Source organism: Numida meleagris, chromosome 4, assembly GCF_002078875.1.
Source record: "Numida meleagris isolate 19003 breed g44 Domestic line chromosome 4, NumMel1.0, whole genome shotgun sequence".
NCBI lineage: Eukaryota > Metazoa > Chordata > Aves > Galliformes > Numididae > Numida > Numida meleagris.
The window spans coordinates 95694944-95710923 of NC_034412.1; the positions used below are offsets into that span (position 1 = coordinate 95694944).

General features: G+C 47.4%; 1 long non-coding RNA gene across 1 annotated transcript; it reads right to left on the reverse strand.

Moving 5' to 3' along the window:
* Positions 396 to 15980, reverse strand: LOC110397263. The gene is made up of 3 exons (XR_002437656.1): positions 13014 to 15980; positions 11639 to 11864; positions 396 to 3041 (listed from the first exon to the last, which is right to left on the reverse strand). It is a non-coding gene; the product is annotated as an uncharacterized LOC110397263 (long non-coding RNA).

Genomic DNA, 15980 nt, shown 5'->3' on the forward strand with positions numbered 1-15980 from the left:
TCCTGCCTGCCTGACTGTCCGGCACCGTATTTTTTCTGTTTTTTTTTTATTTAGGCCTGTGATCAGTTTTCTACAGTATTGAGAGCAGCTCCTGCTCTAATGAAACACCTTATCTGCTCATCTGAGATGCGTCTTACTGCTGGAAGGGAATTGTTTGACACATTGGATTAGATGGTAAAAGAAGCTGTTTCACTCAATTCCAATTAGAGAAGCACTGAGTGTAAATTAAAAGAAAGAGAGAAGCTGATCTCTCTGAGAGAAGCTCAGCACCCAGACAGCTTTCAAAAGAGCCAAGAAAGATAATTTCTGATTTATCTTTTTTTTTTTTTTCCAGGATTCCTATTTTTCTTAGAGTTGGTAATTCTGAATCACTGTTTTCCAAAGAATCGGACTTTTTAGCAAAAAGGAATTTCTGGGTTTTGCTCAGTGGTAACTGCAGTGCATGGGCACTGCTATTAATTTTCATGTTCTCCAGGGATCCTGCAGTTTACAATGGTGTTTAGTGCGTCTGTGGAGATTGATGAAGAATAAGAGCTATGATCACAGCGTTGCCACCAAGTGAACGTTGTTGTGGACACTTCTCATTCCTGCAACAGAAAAGGGAGTAGTGAGGCCCTGGCACTGCTGCCCAGAGGTGTTGTGGGTGCCCCATTCCTGGAGGTGCTCAAGGCCATGGATGGGGACATGGGCAGCCTGAGCTGGTGCCCGATTTAGTGATTGGCACCCCTGCCCATGATCTTTGAGGTCCCTTCCAACCCAAGCCATTCTATGATTCCATGATTCTTTGATTCATATGTGCTGCCTTGGTCCCCAAACCAGGAGGAGAAGCAAATCTCTGGTTTCACACCCCCAAAACTGATGTGTGGATGCAGCCAGCAGGGCCTTCACTCTTTGCCCAGACACAGCATCAGCAAACCACTCACTTCCAGGAAATTGTCCTGTTTTGTTGCTCCATTTTCCAAGAGGGTTTGACTAGACAATGTTTACACTGAACATCCCATACTGCAGGCTGTACCTTTGCCTTATTGCTGTGCGATAGAAACAAGGCATTTTATCACCTACCCACTCGACATGGAAGTACATTTTTGAGCTGAAACAGCCAGTCTGTTTGCAGTAGCATATCACCCATGCAAACGAAGCCAAGCCTGGCTTCTCCCTTCCTACACGTCTCCAATAGATGGCATCCGTGGTCCCTTCTCTGTTATTTTGGGACCACCAGGCCACAAATTAAACAAAGTCAAACCAATTACAGCTAAGGCCTGCCATACTGATGTGCAAACTCCTGTGCACCTTGAAACTCCTGGAAGTGGGGTGGGAACTCATCTCAGAGCTTTCTCCTGCCTGGCGGTTGTGCCAGGGCCTGGCGGTTGTGCCAGGGCCTGGCAGCCCAGCTTTTTCCTTGCAAAGCCATCTCTGAGCCCAAAATCCAGGTGTTCTCATTTTCAAGCAAGATCATACATTCAAATACCATTTATTTTCTATTTATTTTCTCCCTCTATTTAAATCTGCAAGGACAGATCATTTGTTCTTCCCACACGCTTCATCCTTGCAAAGCAGGGATAGGTAAAAATAAACAAAAGCAGCATATTTCTGGAAGAACACTTCTTATAACAGCCTGCTCTGCCCACTCTGTCTCAGACATGACCTACAACAGGTGAAAACTAGACAAGAAGCAGCAGAGGACTGGAAGATGTGACATGGTGAGCATTGCCTGTGCAGCTGGGATGCTTATTTGTCATTATACACCTGGGGGAATTGTGTGGCCTCTTCTGACAGATCTGCATGCAGAAGTACAAGCAATTCTGTTTTGCAGAATCTCACAGCCCAGCGCTGTGTCTGAAAACCTGGTTGGTGTCCACATGGACTCCACGGACTCTATACCTTTCTCAGGGAAACAGACATCAAGGACTCAGAGGTTTTGTCCATAACTTTCCCCACCTTCTCCCCAAGACTCACTTTTGGAAATTTTTCCAACACTGAGAATCTTACTAGATACCCAGAATATCTCACATGCTTTGAGATGCTGCACAGTCACTGCAAAGCCTTCCATATTGCACCAGTTTCCAACTGGGATCTGCATCTGGAGATGGAAAACAATCCATCAGATTCATCAGATGGAAAACAATCCAACAGATGTATTATCTCCTCTGTTGCTCCTTAAAATGTACCCTCATACCACAGCAGCTCCAGCTCTGTGCTGCAGGTGGGTGAACTCTTCCACACAAGAGTTCATGTTTGTTGGGAAGTCTTCCCACAACTCTGCAAGTTTGTTCCTGGTAGACCTGCAGGTAACCTTAGCATCTCCCTGTGCATCAGCTGACCCATGGTTGGGCAGGAGTTGGACTCCACAATGCCTATGGGTCCCTTCATACTCAGGATATTCTATAGTTCTGTGGTGACTTTCTACATCCCAAGACAAACAACCCACATCCAAAATGACCTTACTACTGTGGGTATTCCCAGCTCTTCAGGAAATACTACGAGGGACCGTGATGAGCTCAGTATGGTAAGATCATGGAATCATTGAGGTTGGAAAAAAGCTCTAAGATCGCCAAGTCCAACCCCAACCCATCCCACCATGCCCACTGACCATGTCCCTCAATGCCACATCTCCATGGCTCTTGAATACCTCTAGGGACTGTGATTCCACCACCTCCCTTGGGAAGATATGCAACAGGGTAGCCAAGCACGGAAAGGCAACCAGGCAAGTGTATGCTCTAATCCTTGGCTGTGTTTCCCTACTCCTCCCCAATACAAAAAGATCTCTTACATTGTTCCTTCACTTTGCAGAAAACACACATTTCCAGCACGACAATAACAGGCCCAACCCAGTGATGTCAGTTAAATACTTATCCGAGCTTCAAAGGATTTAGTGGCAGATTGGTGCCAGGAGGCAGCCTTCAGGAGGGGATGTATTAGGGTCACCTCAAACACATCTTTACTGTTGCGAGGTGCCAGCGCTAGGAGCTCACGAAGCAGAACGTGCTCAGTCTCTGCAGGAGATTTTGTGCTTTTGACTCATTTCTGGTTCAAGTGATGACCTGAAAGGAATAGCAACACAAAAGAGAAGGAGTTTATGATGTAAGGAGACTGTCAAAAGCCTTGTGTTCCTCCTCAGCCTGTGAAAAATCACTATTCATTAAAAAGAAAACACTTGAGAAAGCTCATCAAAGACAGTGATGCATAAGATGAAACAATTTGGTGACAGACCTGCCTGATTATTTCCTCTATTGTTCCTTAAAAAGTACCTTTGCACCACAGCAGCTCCAGCTCTTTGTGCTGCACATGGGCAAGCTCAACCACACAGGATCTCATGTTTATTTGCAGTGAGAGCAGGCAAGAAACATGGGAATTCTCCTCCTGATCCCTGTGGGATAGGGAGACGCCAGGTCTCTGTGGTTTAACTCAGCCAGGAAAGCAGGAACCCTAGCTTTCTATTTCTTTATTCACCCTAATCCCTTGTCTTCTTGTCAGTCTGCACAAATCTTAGAAGTAGAAAGACCCCAAAGTCAGAAAACATGCTGAACATCACGTGTTCTTGCTTAAATCCCATGTTCTTGAAGGCCATCCCAGAGGTGAAGTCACCATCCCTGGAGGTACTCTGGAACCATGGGGATGTGGCACTGAGGGACATGGTCAGGGGGCACAGTGGGATGGGCTGGGGATCTTAGAGCTCTTTTCCAACTGTAATGATTCTATGATTCTGTGTTGTCCTTCAAACACACCTCGCCATGCTGGTTTCCAAAGCAGTTGTGGATTTTCCTGCCTGCTCTGGGTTTGCCAGATGAGGAAGGCTGCTCAGCACAGCCCAGACCCACATCAGTTGAAGGTGCTGGCCTGGAGGATTTTAAAATACGGCCTCTGCTTTATTTCCATGTATTCATCCTCTCTTTCCAGGGAAATAAACTGGAAAAGGGGCTCACTGCCAACATCTGAAGAGTGAGCAATTCTTCTGCGTCTCTTAAATTCTGGATTCCTGCTGAGTGCTTTATAAAATAAGAAATTAAAAAAAATAACCCCCAAGCCAGCTCCTGGCTTTCCAGCCAAGAGACTCCCTGAGTCTGGAAGCCTTCACGAGTAAAATAAAAAATTACAACGAAAATGACTTCTCAGCCACGCTCTGCAGGAGAAGGCTGCACAAGGGCTGCCACGATCCCATGCCTTGGCCAGTTCTTGTGAATGCACAGTGCTGGGCTCCCATCCTGCTGATCTCAAGTTGCCCATGGTGAGGTCAGCACCATTTAGAGATAGGTAGGTACTTGTCTACCTGAAATTTCTCCTCATTCTCCAATAGTAATGCCATCATCTAGGGATGCATATAGCCCAAGGGCTACACCCGACCCAGCAGGACTATTTATCATCTCTCTACCATGCAGCACAACCACGGTGGGGACAGCACAGGTAAATTGGCCTTGGCCCAACCCGTGAACACACATCTGCAGCTACACCTCAACAAAGATATCTGCCCTATTTGGAGTGGACAGCTTTTCTTGAACATCTGGTGCCTGTGCACTTTCCACATGGCATTTGCAATCCGTGCCTTCCCCTGTCCACCCACACAGCCCCATCAAGGCCCTCATCTCTGCACAGGTTTACAGCTACTGCCTCTCATGTGGGCTTGGCTGATGCAAATTTGCCTTCACAGCACACGCAAAACAACTCTCTGCAAGAGTATTTTTAGGTCCTTGTCTTGGTCAGGTCACTTCTTTCTAAATCTTGATTGTCTTAGCTCTCTTTCCACTTCTGGAAACAGGCAATAAATGACTGGCCACCGCTATCCAAGATGACACTAAGTGCCCTCCCCTGTCTCACCCAGCAAGAGTCCCACAATCACATTTACTGTCACCTTTTGCCTTCTAGATACTCTTGAAGCATCTCAGTAACCTCTGGATTGGGTAGAGATGGGTGGAGGGTCACACTGCAAAGTTGAACCATTAATGACCACAGGCAACTGGAAGCATCTTTATGCTGTGGCATTTCAGACTCTTGCCCCAAAGATCCACCACCATCCCCAGCAGCCTCGCAGTGCCAAGTCCTGCTCCCTGTGAAAATTCCATTTTGAAACCGTTTTCCACAAATTAGGGTGGTCTCAATGCTGGCACCCAAATGAAACACTGTGTGTTCTCCAGCCACTGAGTGTGGGGTCGACCACCTCCTAAATGACACCAACCCCTCACTGAGAGGGGGAGCAGGGGGGGACAGCTGCATGAGCAGGCTGTGGGTTCTGCACCCCAGGTAAAGGAGATGAGCATGGGAACTGAGATCTGGGCACAGTTTACACAAAATATTTCCTCTTTTCCAAAAGAAATCTTTTTCTCTTCCCTGCCCCCCCCCCCCCCCCCCCCACTTTCAGCCAAATACTGGGAATTTTTGTTCCAAGAATAGGCTCCCATTCAGCTGGCAACCCTACTTCCCCCCTTATTGTTTCCCGTTTGATCAAGAAAATTTTCAATATTGGGAGACAGAATTGAGATGAGCGAGACAGAAAAAAGGGATATGATGCCACTTAGTGGAACATAGCTAGATAATAACCAAGAACAATATTCCAGCATCCACTCTGCAAATCATTGCTCACCTCCGTGAGACGTTATTCTTATTTCTGATGTGCACCGGAGATTTCCCAGTGTACCAAGTTATGGAAAAAAAACCTACAAAGCAGTGAAAGGTGCCCAGAATAGGATTTATGGGCAGCTGCAAGAGCTGGCAGGCAGTCAGACCCCGCTGCCCTGCCAAAGCTTGGATGCTGATAAGAGAAAGTCTATTCTCTCTATCTCCCTGCAAATACTCTCCAGCCCATACATTGCAGAAGTGCCAGGCTTTGCTTGAAGGCAGCAACCTTAGCACGCTTGCCGGCGCTTTATAGTATTTTTAGCCTTCCTGATATGAGCAAGGTGCAAAAAACAGAGCCATGCCCTGCTGGCACATGTATATAAGGGATGGGGCTGCTGGGAGCTGCCTGCCTTCTGCCAGCAGTGTGGAGCTGCGGGTCGGGTCGTGAGCAGGGTGAGTAGAAACAGCCCCATTTGGGGCTATTTCCCATCTTTTTTGCCACTCTTCTGCACGAGCTCTCTTGGCTCCATCCATTTCCTCACGTGCCATGTCCCCACCTGATGGGGATGGGGTCCAGCATGGCTCTGCTCTGCTGGTCCCTCCGGTTCTCCCCATCCACTGACCACCATTCACCTCCTCCCCCCAACCCATGGCATTCCCCATCCCCTCTGCATGCCTTGCCAGGCTGGTTCCCATAGGAGGGTGCTGCAGGGATGTCAGGCAGGCTCTCTGCTCCTACTGTGGGGATTTTCTATTTGACCCATGATATCTCTTAGCCGCCACCGTTGCAAATTCCCATCCTCCTGACATCGAAACTGCACAGAGCAGCCAGTGATAACATGATGCTTTAGAGTCACACTCATGCTCAGGAACAGAAACACGAGTTGAGAGCCTGCTGATAGCACAACCGTCCCCGGAGTTCTTCTCCCATTCAAATCAGAGCAGAGTTCTCTCATTGCTCTCCGCAGCAGCAACTCTGGGATGAAAGAGCACCTCTGAAGTCAGCGTTTCATGGGTTAACGTGGTGGCATCACTGGAGTAACGCTGGATGAAATTTGGGGAGGAAAGTAAGAAAGCAGCAGTCCTCTACTCTCCTCTTCTCCAGCCTCTGGTAAGCAATGATTTAGGGACTTCTGAGATGGGCTGCATCTGAAGGATCCCATTTAAGGCAAGGGGAGAGAAAACCGTTCAGACATGTCAAAGTGATGCTTTTGCTTAAATTTATTTTAAAGCCCTAAATACAAGAGAATTGAACAGAATTGAAGTAAAACGTTTGGTTTCAACCCCAGCAAAAGTGCTCCAATTTTAAAATAAGATTGAGCACGCGAGGATGGGCATCTTTTCAGTCCTATGGGTTATTCCCCTGTTTGTAAGTGGAAATCCCACTTGGCTCCCATCCTGAACACAAGGGCAGCACAGGGAGGTGTGCTCAGGGTGAGAAAGAAGGGATGGGGCAAAACTGGGCTTAGCAAACCAACCAGTCTCCAAGCCATGCTGAAGCAAGCAGAGAAAGGCTGTGGTTCCCGGGGCATGATGGGACTTATTTTTTGAGTTGGTCAATGCCAGTTCACGTCAGGTAACGGCCGTGAAGGGCTCAGAAGTGGTCTCTTGTTGCTCTCTTAGACAGTGGCAGGTGAAATGCCTCTGTGCCTGTGACAGCGGGCGTCTGTGCATGCACAAGGACAACTTGAATATGTCAACAGCTGGGCACCAACAATTCGTCTCTTTGGGCTGGGAGTAAATAGGGAATGTACAACCTCAATGGGCAGTACAGAAATCCCACAGCATCCCTGCAAAGACAAATATCCCATGCACAAGGCATGGAGGACCCACCTAGGGTACAGCATCCCATTCAGGCATCCTCTGATTTTGAGCATCCAGAACTAGATTAACCCATTGCTGTTGTTTACATGGTCTCAATACATGCATGTGTTAATGGAAAAAAAATGGATAGACTCATAGAATCATTAAGGTTGGAGAAGACCTCCAAGATCACCACATCCAACCCCAACCCATCCCACCATGCCCACTGACCATGTCCCTCGGTGCCACACCTCCACGGTTCTTGAACACCTCCAGGGATGGTGACTCCAGCACTCCCTGAGCAGCCTGTAATTGGTGAGCATGGGGCGTTATCCCATCTGGACGAGGCTGTCCTACCTCCACAAGCCTCATCCCAAGCAGAGAGAGGAAAACCAGGGATGAGTGACATCTCGCTTTCCTGGAAGACCGAGGCCAGCGCCTGGTGCAGATGTTGAAAAGCCAGTGTGGGAGAGGCTGGATGCGGAGAGTGACAGTTCTGGGCGACACTAAGTGGCTCACAGCAGGCTCTGCTATTTGCATGGCACAAACAGTCATTTCATGATTAAAAACCACAACAGCAAATGGGAGCTAAACCAAGATAAAACCAGAGAGCGCTGTGCAAACACTGAGGGCACGTGAGAGCTGGCTCTACCCACAGCTTTAACCCAGTAACCCCATCAGTCCTGGATTGCACCTTCCACTTTTTTGCCTGTTTTCTCCTGCAGGCTTCTCACTGGGCTCACCTGCATTTCAAGTGCAAAGTGATAAAGCGAAGAGTGATAGTATTTCTGCAGACCCTGATTGGCAGAAGCAAATCTGAGCAAATCAAAAATATTCGGGGTGGGAGGTTGAGAAAAAGGAAAGGTTTGCTGAAAGATGAATCTGTTTGGAGCACCTAAACACTAATTACATTAACTCCTTGCTCTCCTTGATTCCTCCTTCTGGGGGCAAGGAGAAATGCTCTGTGACCAGTCTGAGCTGGGCTTTAAATGTCCCTTCCAACTCAATCAATGATTCTATGATTCTGCTTTTGGCTAACCCCCACTGACCAATCCCCATTCACTGTAACTAACCAACCAACCATACAGACTGGTGGGCTTCTTTCGTAAACAACTCGTCTGCTTTTCCATCCACAGACCTTGTGATTTCTTCCCCCCTTACCCACTTCATGAATGAAGACCAGCCATGATGGAGCCAAGCCATCCAAATCCCACACCATCAAAGCCAGAGAGCTGATTCTCTCCCCTCTCTCCAGGAATGGGGATGACCATGAAAAACAACCCACCCAAAGTATATCGAGATGGGCCCATCCCAAGAACCATGAAGAAAACATGATGTCATCCCAGGCAGATGACATCTTGCCTGGTCAGAGGGGAGCTCAGACATCAGATGACTGTAATGGCAACTTTACCCTGGGACATGTTTCTGAAGAGATCAACCTCAATAGCTCAGAGAAACTCCCCCACCAAGACAGCAACGCAAACAGGAACAAGGACGGAGTGCTAAAGAAAGTCTCAGCTGTGCAAAAAGTGAGAGATAAGCCCAAGGATTGCCCCTCCAAGGATGTATTCCTGTTTTGGGCCAACAAAGCTAACAACAGCAGCAAAGGGACCACCTTCCAAAAGCTACTGCAGAAGTCATCTGTGGCTGCAGGAAACTCCTCTCCAGCCCTCCTTCCCCAGGAAAGGCTTAACTTAGAAGAGAACCAGACTGAGAAATCCCGAAGAAAGACCAGAAGAGACCTCTTCTCTGACACAAAAGTTTTCAGCCATGTAGATGCTCACGTCCTCCACGTGAGCCAGCAGGTAGGTCCTGCGGTCCCTCAGCAGAACCACATCCTAACACTGAACTTCTCACCATGTGTTCGGATGGCAAGATGGTGCCTTGTGACAAAAACAGGTGACCTCAAGGACCTGGGGGGTGAAGTTGTCCTAACCATGGCCAAAGGTCTCTGTGCCAGGATACCGAGCAGGATTGTATTAGGGTTCTACCTGGAGATCCTTCTGGAAGGGTTCAATGGTGAGAGAAAGGGGTCACAGGATACCCCAAGGCAGGACAGGTTGTCTTTGTCTAGATGGGAGCTGGTGACCAGAGTGCATAAAAAAAAACACACACAGCCAGCAACAGCCACAGTCAGGCCGTATCCAGCAATATCTCCATATCTGTGGCAGCCTGAGTCTTATTTTTCTCAAGCAGAAGGCTTCAGTTGTGTCCTCTTATCAGTCTGCACACTGTTATATGATGCTCCCCCCTTCTGGGTGCTGGGAGCCCATAAGGAGAGCACCAAATTCTTAATTCCTTTTACTCAAACCACACACTGCTGCTGTAATTTTTCCCTGGGGGGAAGGACAATTTGTCTGGGCAGTGAACTCACAGATTACACGTCAACTCATTAGTGAGAGTGAAGAGGTACAAGGAATAATTGTGCTCTTCGTTATAGTTGAAACCTGCAATTTCTACCTAGCCCGAGGCTAATATCCCTTGGGAAGAAGGATGCTGCAGTGTGTCAGAGTCTACCTAGTCTATTAAAAGGAGAAGAGAGGGGGAGGGAGCTGGAAGAGAGGAGAGAGAGGATAGTAAACAACTGAAAATACCTCCAAGGCAATGGGAAGCCACGGGAACAACTTGTTTCCCTGTTTATCCAAGGTTCTTGCTGCATTAAAATCCGATGCACTTGGCATTTTCCCTTTATGTGGGATTTACAAGTGCCAAGACCAGCAACAGAGCAGTTCACTGAGTATTGCACCTCCAGTGGCGGATGCTGCTTTGCTGGTGGTGCCCTGGGAATGTAGGATTTTCCCCTCTCCCCATGCATCTGTTCATGGGGAATTTGATGGAAGACTCCAGGCAATACAGGGACAGAGCTGGACTCTTTTTCTGGACACCTAGGAATAGCCTGGGGACTGTTTGCATGTACCCACAACAGTGCCTGGGTGGTTTTAGAGAAAGCACCCCTATCTGTCTGCTCCAAATATCTCTGTAGAGCCAGCAGTTCTTGTGAACTGAGATGCTCTGACCCACTCTTCAGGAGTCTTAGGAGTATTCAAGACCAGGATCACCTGGGGATGTTGCAGCTCTCAATCTAGGACCTAATTTTGCTATCTCTGATTGAAAGAGAGTATCATAGACTGAATTTTGCACCAAGATGTGACAATGGGGAAGAAGGTAGGTAGCTGGGTATCTAATGGATGAGTATATTTTTTTATTCCTTGGGAATAATTATCATTACTTGCTTGCCCAGAAGCTGCACAATCATGACAACCTCATAATGGAAATGCAAGGGAACAGCAAGAGCACCGTCATTTTAAAATAATTGCTCTCTAGCCATGTCTTCATTTTTAAACCCAGCGTCACAAGGAAAAAATTTAGCTGTTACAAAAGTGACATTTCCCATACGCAAAAAGAAAGAGATTTCCAGCTATGGTTGGGGCAGGAAAGTCATTGAGGAATGAAATAGCAGGGGCAGGAGGCGGGAGAAATGAGCTGGACTAAATATAACCCAGTGGAAGAAAAATCTGCTGCTAAAAATGTTTGTGCTAGCACAAAAGAGGGAAGAGCCCAGGAATGTGAATGAGTGAATGGGAGGAAAGGGGCAGAAAGGCTTTCTTGGGATTAAGAAATAGGTGAAATTTTAGTGGTAGGGGCAATTCCTTCCACCCATTTTGGGGTGTGGGTTTGACTGCTTTGACAGGGTCAAGAAGAGGATCTGAGCCACAAGGAGGCTTCTCTTTCTGCATAAACAGACTCATAGAATCATACAGGTTGGAAAAGACCTCTAAGATCACCAAGCCCAACCCCAGCCCACCCCCACCATGCCCACTGACCATGTCTCTCAGTGCTACATCTCTATGGTTCTTAAACATCTCCAGGGACAATATACTGAGACATTATTTGGTGTGCGGCTGGAAACCCACTTTCCCCAGTTACATGTTGCAGTTTTGCACCGCTGGAGGGACCTCTACAACAAGACTCTCTGGGCAAAGGGACACCTTGACCTAGACAGAGAGGGCATTGGAGTGTTGACATTGCACATCCCCACCAGCTGCTTCAAAGAAATGGAAAATACCACCTTCATTTCCTCTAAGTAGCAACTCCAGTCCTTAAGATCAAGCATAGGAAAATGGAGAAATGTTCTACCATAAACCATATTTTTGGATTCCCATTTCCAGAGGGGGATAAATGAAGCTTTGGGGTTTTTGTGATGTACCTTTTGTTTCTAGCAAGCCCATCATGTCAGCAGCCACCTACCCATGAGATTATGACACCAAGAGTGCCTTTAACTCACCTGTCCTCTCCATTGCAGCTGAAATCAGGCCACACTAGGATGTCCGTCCAGGCCATTGTTCCCCTGATCACAGCCAAATCCCAGAGCAAACTGGAGATGGTGCGGGCCATATGGTTCTGGCTTTGCCATAACATCGGTAAGTCTGGTCCCACTGTTTTGCAGTCATGTGGTGGAGCTGAGAGCCCTTTCCTTGGATGCAACCTCCTGGATTTCGGCTCTTCATGTCCTGCAGAATAGATTCTACAATATTCTTGTTGTGACAGCAAATTGAAATATTCCCCTCTCAACTTTGGGAAGGTGCCTGGGATGGGAACTGCTTTTAAACTGAGAGCCTCCATCCTGAAAATGACACCTGCTTTCAGGCATAACCCACCCTGTGGGTACCAGACCCAAAGAGACACCAGTAATGCTCTCAGCTTCAATGCATTAGAGGGCATTTCCCCAGTAATGAATGCGTGGTGCAAATTCAAGGAAACTGAGCTATGCCTGTAGCAGTCATCTGGGGACACTGGAATCTCAGCACAATGCAGCCACTTTGTGCTACTTTACCCTACTACATCCATGTGTGCAAGACAATATGATTGTCACTGTACCTCATTTGAATGGCACAAGCACTGTTTACATGCGCTGAGAACCCAGTTCCCCCAAGGCTTTAGCAATTCTTTGCTCATATGGGGAATTGTCAAACTCTTGAATAATGATTGAGAGAAGAGCTGTCATGGCTTCCAGGGAGGGTAGACAGAGAAACAGGGTTGGGCAGGAGAAGGAATGGGATCATTTTGGAAATAAGAAGTCCTTACATTGGCCTGAAACTGGATGGTGTTCTCCCTTTCCTAGAATATGATGTGGATGGATTCCTGGGGCTATCTCAGAAGATCCACGTGCCAGAGCAGGTCCTGCAGACGGGAAGAGCTGTGTGTTCTGGCTATGCTCATTTATGCTGGGAAATGTGCAGGTAAAACTCACCTTGGGCTTCAGAGGGGAACAGAAAGATGGCACTGGCAGTGCCCCACAGCTGGCATAGAATCAGAGAATATCCCAAGTTGGAAGGAACCAATAAGGATCACTGAGTCCAACCCTTGGCTCCACATAGGACCACCCAAAAATCAGACTATATATCTGAGAGCATTGTTCAGATGCTTCTTGAACTCCAGCAAAGTCCAACACCATTTCCCCACCATGTCCCCTGGCACAGCAGCTACCTCCCTTCTTTTCTGCTTGGATGGAGGAGCAGATACGGGTTTGACAGATCAACCAGAATCAGAGATACAAGGAATGAGAGTTTGGAGTGAGCAGGGGGGCTGCTGAAGTGTGAATTTGGCCAACCTCTGGCACAAGCGGAGCATGGCCTTGGCTTTAAGGATGTTGGATTTACCATGGAAGTTGGGTTGGTTTCCAAAAAGCAAGCACCAAGCAGTGTTTGGTGTGCAGTTACCTCCCCTCCTGTCTCTCCGTGGCAGGGAGGCAGGTCTGAGCAGTGTGCAGGTCCCAGGGTTCAGCCGAGGCCCATGTGCCCATGGAGGCCGGAGGTGCCAGCAGCAGAAGAGCAGCCACATGTGGAACGCGGTGCAGCTGGAAGGACAGTGGTGGCTCCTGGATGCCTGCTGGGGTGCAGGCACTGTGGACACAGAGAGCAGGTTGTTCATGCCCAGGTGAGACAACCCCTTCCCCACCACCTCTGGAGACTTGATCCTCAACACAAATGGACAAGGCTCCACCTGATCTTAGACTCATAGAGTCATAGAATTAGCTAGGTTGGAAAAGACTTACAAGATCATCCAGTCCAACCATCCACCTACCACCATTAACCCCACTAGACCATGTCTCTCAACGCTGTATCTAAATGTTTCTTGAACACCTCCAGGGACGGTGACTCAACCACCTCCCTGGGCAGCCCATTCCATCTTGGAGATAGCCATCCCAAACCTTCTAGTAGACCCTTACATAACGGGTTTGCCAGGCCTTGAGCTCTCATTTCGGGTGCATCCCCAGAAATCACTTGGAGATAGTCCACCTTTAACCACTTTTAACCACCAGTGGTTGCTCAGGAACCTCATGCAAAAATAGACCATCTACACATTAACACCTACATCCAATGCCTTACTCCTTGATCTGTGGTGGCAACTTCTCAGGTGACAACCACCTCCACTCCCCACCAACTTATTTTCATTTGTGCTGAGTGTCATTTTTGACATAACAAATCCTTGTTTTTACGGCAACTTTGCTCTTATGTGGCTCTGCACATAATTGCTTGAGATTTCTTAGCCCATGCTAAGCAAATAATGACTCTCATGGAGGTTATTTGTATAATTTAATAATTTCCATTAACTATATTATGGGATTGACATTTTACATTTTTTTTCTCCCTAATAACGCATAATGAAATAATTGTGGAATTTCAAATAGGTAATTATCTTGCTGAGAACAGTTTATAACACCAGTGAGTACGGGTTTCTTTTAACTGAGCATGGAGAAAAGAGCAGAAGCAGACTAAAACATCACCTATGGCAACAGGCAGAGATAACAGCTTCTTGTGGGTCCATCCCCTGGGGAATCTAGGGGATCTGTTTCTGGTTGGGCAGGTTGAATGTCAGTGTTCTCAGAACTGTCAGGTCAGAGGCAACAAGGCTTCCCACCATGAACCCAATACAAGGAGGGGAAAGGTTGACCTACTCAGGCACAAATGCCTAAGCAGTGGTGATATCCAGAAGGTCAGGTTGAGCACATTCAAACTGCGATGCATTTCTTCTTCAAAACAAAACAAAACAAAACATGGGCAATCTCTTGGAAGAGGTCACAGGACTGGGTATGCAGAAAGCAAGAATATTATTTACTACAGTGAGAGTTTGGCCCTTCCTTACTGATGTTGGTTCTGCTCTGCTGGTGTGGGGGAAGCTGCCCCAGATGCTAAGGGTTTTCTTGCTTTCTCCATGGCATCCTCTTCTCTCACCTGCAGGCATGACGATTTCTTCTTCCTCACTGACCCTGAGCACTTCATTGAGACCCACTGGCCGGAAGACCCCACGTGGCAGCTCCTGCAGCCCCCCATCTCCTGGGAGGACTTCGAGCAGAGAGCATTTAAAACTTCAGAATTTTTCAGACTTCAGCTCTGCCTCCTTTCTCCGAACACTTCCCTCCTCAGAACAGGTAAATACAAGGCAAGGGGTAAATCCCAGTAATATAAAACCTAGATTGCATTTAGAAGTCCAAATTGAGAGCGTTTCTCATTCAAAAACGGACCATCTGATGATCTTTGAGGTCCCTTCCAATCCAAGCTATTCTATGATCTGTCTATTTTTAAGCACATGTTTAACATCCAGTAGAGCAGAGGAACGTATTTAAGCAATTTCTGGAGTCATGGCCATTGTGTGATACTGTGATTAGTAAACTGGGAATTAGGACTCATAAATTATAGCGAACGGAGCCAAATCACTTAGGCCCCTTTGTGCATGGCTTTTCCCCTCTAAATTCACCAACAGTAGCAAAATAGTTTCAAGATACCTGAGACACAATCCTCATTGTGTTCACCAGATGGGGAGGGACGCTCCCAGACCAAACACAGCCTGAAACGGTCACGTCCCACGTTCTGAAAGTGAAGTGGGAGTGGAGTTGTTTTTCCTTAATTACAGTTTTCTGACAATTCTTTCAGGTCAGATGCATCGTGATAGATATCTGTATTTTTTGGACACGTTTTGTATATCCGTTGCCCTGGATGGTTTCACGTGCATATAAATTTCTCCTGCAGTTTATTTTATCAGCAGAGCCAGGCAGAAGATAAAGCTATCTCAGACGGTTGTCAGGCTTACAGAAAATGAATGTACAACAAGGCCCACCAGGAGGCTTTTGACTGGGAGAATTTATTACTTACCCAGGAGAGAAAATCCTCCAGTATTTCCAGGACGCTGGGCATTGCTGAAATGGGCTGTTGCTACCTTTGGAGCAGCAAGAAGCCTGCGCAAATCCAGTGAAACTGGGAATAGTTGAGAGGTTGGTGATGCCTTTATGCAGAGGACTTATGGTGCATCTCCACTGTAGAAGCTCAGAGCACACCAGGGAAGGGACTTGGTCGTCTTCTACCAAGGGCCATACAGCCCCTATGTGGCAAACCACTTTCTATCATCTATCAGCATTCCTGGTCAACTGGGGAGGTCCCAGAGGATTGCAGGCTTGCTAATGCGACTCTCATCTACAAGAAGGGTCGTAAGGAGGATCCAGGGAACTACAGGCCTGTCAGCCTGACCTCGGTGCCCAGAAAGGTTATAGAGCAGATCACCTTGAAGGAGATCACAAGGCATGTGCAGGACAGCTGGGGGATCAGGCCCAGCCAGCATGGGTTCATGAA